This window comes from Salvelinus alpinus, chromosome 3 (genome assembly GCF_045679555.1).
Source record: "Salvelinus alpinus chromosome 3, SLU_Salpinus.1, whole genome shotgun sequence".
NCBI classification, from domain to species: Eukaryota; Metazoa; Chordata; class Actinopteri; order Salmoniformes; family Salmonidae; genus Salvelinus; species Salvelinus alpinus.
In genome coordinates, this window is record NC_092088.1 from 82,433,684 (window position 1) to 82,439,683 (window position 6,000).

Genomic DNA, 6,000 nt, shown 5'->3' on the forward strand with positions numbered 1-6,000 from the left:
TGAAACCGCTTACTGTCTGGCCCTGTTTGCCCAGTAACTCGATCGCTAGCTGAACAAACAGCCCCTTGTAAACTGATAACAACATGTTAGCAAATCGCCCCCTCTGTGTCTGCACTAACAAGTGTTCTAGATGGCCAGGGAGCATGCTCTTTCCACTGGTCCTGAGAGGGCAGAAAGAAGAGTAGGGAAAGCTGGGACTTCTCCTGTGGTCCTGAGAGGGCAGACAGAAGAGTAGGGAAAGCTGGGACTTCTCCTGTGGTCCTGAGAGGGCAGAAAGAAGAGTAGGGAAAGCTGGGACTTCTCCTGTGGTCCTGAGAGGGCAGAAAGAAGAGTAGGGAAAGCTGGGACTTCTCCTGTGGTCCTGAGAGGGCAGAAAGAAGAGTAGGGAAAGCTGGGACTTCTCCTGTGGTCCTGAGAGGGCAGAAAGAAGAGTAGGGAAAGCTGGGACTTCTCCTGTGGTCCTGAGAGGGCAGAAAGAAGAGTAGGGAAAGCTGGGACTTCTCCTGAGGCAATGTGACAGAGATGGAGCCTGTATGTTACACTCCTGCAACTGATAACTCTGCAGAGGCAGACAGGAAGGACGGTGGGTCTCTGTGTTCTTCACCGTATGAAGAATTCACCCCAGGACACGTGAGGAAGAAGGTAAAGAGAGTGGGGTTGTAGGCCACCTAAGAATAATTTTATTCTAATGAAAAAATCTGATTCAGAGTTCCACTTACTGCACTATGGAGGGGATGTCAATTCTATTATTTGAAATAACTGGACTCAGTAATATTGAAGTCAATATCTTCTCTGTCACTTGTTTTACATCTTCTACTAAACATAAAAAACTGAAAAAAATAGTTAGTAGACGTAGGAAGGGAGGAGTCCCGCTGGGCCGTGTGACAGGGTGATTAACAGGTGCCAGGCAAAGGGTAACCAGGGCCAGCATGTGTGGAAGACCTGACCATGGAAGACAGACAGACAGACACCAGAGCGACAGTGGTGAGAGGCAGGAAGCATGTGTGGAAGACCTGACCATGGAAGACAGACAGACAGACACCAGAGCGACAGTGGTGAGAGGCAGGAAGCATGTGTGGAAGACCTGACCATGGAAGACAGACAGACAGACACCAGAGCGACAGTGGTGAGAGGCAGGAAGCATGTGTGGAAGACCTGACCATGGAAGACAGACAGACAGACACCAGAGCGACAGTGGTGGGATAACAGAGTAAGCTAGCAGCATCACCGTGTTTGTCTGACTCCACAGTCCCCTTGATAACACCACCGGGGCCACTGTCACTCACTGCCATTGGTACTGGCATTGACACTGCCCGTAACCCCCACGTCACTCTTGCTCATCGATCATAACCCCACCAACCATTCTAAGATACTTTATGACCTGTGGGTAGGATATCACTGTTTTTTCATATTATGTTTTTCTGTCCTCTGCTGTTCGCATATTAATCATTGTTTTTATACTGCGGCAGTGGTGACATTAAACCTTCAGCACATGAGATCCTGGGAGAGAGAAACAAAGAGTGTGTGGAGCATTCAAGGCCATTTTCTTTATCTTGTGTAAACTCCTACACTTCCCTAGTGGCGCCACAGGTGAAACATGGCTGTCTAGATGAACAATTATGCCACAGGCAGTTATGGGACAAAAAAAGATTTCCAAACAAGGACATTTGGTAGCAAAGCTTGGGAAGACAGATTTACACCACAGCATCATTACCAGCTCTTAATTTGTAAATCGGGAGATGCCTGACCAAAAAGTGACCCGAGAGGGGGGTTGACCTGGGGAGTTCTGAGGTACCGAAACGCATTAGATTTGAATATTTTTCCTTTATAATAAAGCATTGCATGTATATCATCACATTTGTGTGGAATAGAGCAGTAGAGTAGAGGCAACTACAGAGGTTGCACACATGGGGAACATGTTCATGCAATTCCATGTCATTTTACATGGCTGAAGACTTTGGCAGAATCTTTTTTAATACCGCACAAATGATCGAAATGGCAGGGAACTTTGACACTGACAAACTGAGAATCTGAGATCAATAATAACGACCTTGTGTTGAATCCATCAATAGCCTAGGCATAGGTGTGTGGAGATACATATTGTTGGCTACAATATGAGGAAATTATAGTCCTAAAAATGCTTTCCAGTTTCACTGACTCACCCACTGATGTGCAGCTTACCTGCTGGTTATGGCCATAAACTCAATGCCAAAAGCCTCTCTCTCTCGTAAAACAATATTTGGAAGTTGATCTAATATTTTGGTAATATTTTAGTCTTTTCAGCAGGAGCCATTTGCTTTCCAACCTGTGTTTTCCCTAGATTGTATTTGAAATATTGTGAAAGGCCTGTTTTATCTGCATGCAGTTTTTTTATTGACAGATTTGCCGCACGTTCCCAACTGCAGGCTATTTCTTGTTATTGGGCTATAATCCACAGCTAGGCTATTTTTAAAAAGAAGCTATTGATTCTCTGTGGCTAAATGATAGGCCTTCTCATGGTTTATTAGGCTGTTCTGAATGATTTCATTTCTTTCTGAACAGACAGCAGTAATTCTATAACTATGGCAAATGTGTTTACATTTATCAGGGGTGCTGCAGTTCCTTCAGAACCCTTCGCTCGGCTATGATTCTATAAGGAAATTAATTATGAAGTGCAACATTGGAGAGATGAAAGTTCAGGCTCATGTCTATCAGAGCAGAGAGATTATAGAAAGTGAATCTCATTCTAGTTATGTGAGGGATACCGGCGCACTTCTCACAGCCACGGCCATTGGTTGGTCTCAAACATAGGTTAGAATGTTGCGCAAACTCGAAACCCAGGCCGGCCCAACCCAAATCAACTCTTAGAATATTAGGCTGGGCTGAAAATCAACTTTTTCACATAATGTTTTTTTGTGGTGGCAGGAGAATTAACAAGGAGGCAACTCAAGTGAACTTTGATCGTTTTATTATCATTTTTAGATATATTTTTTGGGGGGAGGGGATTCATGCCAATTAGCCACTGCTGGTAAGTATTTCAGGAACATAGAGAGAACAGAGAGAGCTGGGAAGCACCTGTAATGTCACACTAGGTTGAAGAGTATTTTCGCAGGAGAACAGCATCCCTGTGAAAGAGCTAATCTCCTCAGACTCTCGGAGGGAGGGAGGGAGGTAGGCAGGCAGGGAGGGAGTGAGGCAGGCAGGCAGGGAGGGAGGGAGGCAGGGAAGGAGGCAGGCAGGGAGGGAGGGAGACAGGCAGTAGGCTGTAGGCTGCAGCAGCGGGGCAGACATGTATGTGTGTGTAAGTGTAGGTGTCTGTCAGCACAAGCAGAGCATAGGGCCTTCACAGCTTTCCACTCACTTTAATGTATCACTGAGAAAACCTATGGGGCGTATCTCCCTCTGCCTCCTCCATCTGTCCTCAGCCCTTACTCCCTCTGTCTTCACCCCCTCCTACCCTCTGTCTTCACCCCCTCCTCCCCTCTGTCTTCACCCTCTTTCCTCACCTGCTCCAGCCCTCAGTCTTTGCAAGAAGCACCCCCCCACCCCTCTCGCTCTACACCCTCTTTCCCTACCCCTCTGAACCTCTCCTGAGACTTCAAGCCCAGCACTTGGAATCAATCTGAAGTGTTCAATCACTGCCTTGTCTATAGTTGAATAGCCAGTGAGTTTATTGGTACCTGACCGTGCCCTCCCCCCTCCACACACAGAGTGAGGTGTTGTGAGATTGACAGCTGAGCCCAACAAAGGCTGCTTGCGATGGCAGGTATGAAGAAATAACACCAGAAAACCAACTACATCAGACTGTGGGTAGTTTGGGAAGAATGTGTGGTGGGTTTTAACAGTAATACTGCCCCTCCCTTCCTACCAACACTGAAAGCATCAACACTGCCAGTACCAGGGTAAAAAATACAGTGCCCCCCTCCTCACCCCCCACCCCCATACCACACCCTCAGCAGTGTGGAGAAGTGGGATTAGATTCAGGTGCGAGGTCCTGTTTGGGCAGGTCAGGCCACAGCACAGAACTAAGTGTTTCTGTCAGTCCAGTTAACAGCTGATTATGAGACTCTACCATAACGAGATGTCAATCAGTTTCTGTCAGTCCAGTTAACAGCTGATTATGAGACTCTACCTTAACGAGATGTCAACCAGTTTCTGTCAGTCCAGTTAACAGCTGATTATGAGACTCTACCTTAACGAGATGTCAATCAGTTTCTGTCAGTCCAGTTAACAGCTGATTATGAGACTCTACCTTAACGAGATGTCAACCAGTTTTTGTCAGTCCAGTTAACAGCTGATTATGAGACTCTACCATAACGAGATGTCAACCAGTTTTTGTCAGTCCAGTTAACAGCTGATTATGAGACTCTACCATAACGAGATGTCAACCAGTTTCTGTCAGTCCAGTTAACAGCTGATTATGAGACTCTACCTTAACGAGATGTCAACCAGTTTCTGTCAGTCCAGTTAACAGCTGATTATGAGACTCTACCATAACGAGATGTCAACCAGTTTCTGTCAATCCAGTTAACAGCTGATTATGAGACTCTACCTTAACGAGATGTCAACCAGTTTCGGTCAATCCAGTTAACAGGTGATTATGAGACTCTACCTTAACGAGATGTCAACCAGTTTCTGTCAGCCCAGTTAACAGCTGATTATGAGACACTACCATAACGAGATGTCAATCAGTTTCTGTCAGTCCAGTTAACAGCTGATTATGAGACTCTACCTTAACGAGATGTCAACCAGTTTCTGTCAGTCCAGTTAACAGCTGATTATGAGACTCTACCTTAATGAGATGTCAACCAGTTTCTGTCAGTCCAGTTAACAGCTGATTATGAGACTCTACCATAACGAGATGTCAATCAGTTTCTGTCAGTCCAGTTATCAGCTGATTATGAGAATCTACCTTAACGAGATGTCAACCAGTTTTTGTCAGTCCAGTTAACAGCTGATTATGAGACTCTACCTTAACGAGATGTCAATCAGTTTCTGTCAGTCCAGTTAACAGCTGATTATGAGACTCTACCTTAACGAGATGTCAATCAGTTTCTGTCAGCCCAGTTAACAGCTGATTATGAGACTCTACCTTAACGAGATGTCAACCAGTTTCTGTCAGCCCAGTTAACAGCTGATTATGAGACTCTACCTTAACGAGATGTCAACCAGTTTCTGTCAATCCAGTTAACAGCTGATTATGAGACTCTACCTTAACGAGATGTCAACCAGTTTCTGTCAGTCCAGTTAACAGCTGATTATGAGACTCTACCATAACGAGATGTCAACCAGTTTCTGTCATCCCAGTTAACAGCTGATTATGAGACTCTACCATAACGAGATGTCAATCAGTTTCTGTCAGTCCAGTTAACAGCTGATTATGAGACTCTACCATAACGAGATGTCAATCAGTTTCTGTCAGTCCAGTTAACAGCTGATTATGAGACTCTACCTTAACGAGATGTCAACCAGTTTCTGTCAGTCCAGTTAACAGCTGATTATGAGACTCTACCTTAACGAGATGTCAATCAGTTTCTGTCAGTCCAGTTAACAGCTGATTATGAGACTCTACCTTAACGAGATGTCAATCAGTTTCTGTCAGTCCAGTTAACAGCTGATTATGAGACTCTACCTTAACGAGATGTCAATCAGTTTCTGTCAGTCCAGTTAACAGCTGATTATGAGACTCTACCATAACGAGATGTCAACCAGTTTCTGTCAGTCCAGTTAACAGCTGATTATGAGACTCTACCATAACGAGATGTCAACCAGTTTCTGTCAATCCAGTTAACAGCTGATTATGAGACTCTACCATAACGAGATGTCAATCAGTTTCTGTCAGTCCAGTTAACAGCTGATTATGAGACTCTACCATAACGAGATGTCAAACAGTTTCTGTCAGTCCAGTTAACAGCTGATTATGAGACTCTACATAACGAGATGTCAATCAGTTTCTGTCAGTCCAGTTAACAGCTGATTATGAGACTCTACCTTAACGAGATGTCAATCAGTTTCTGTCAG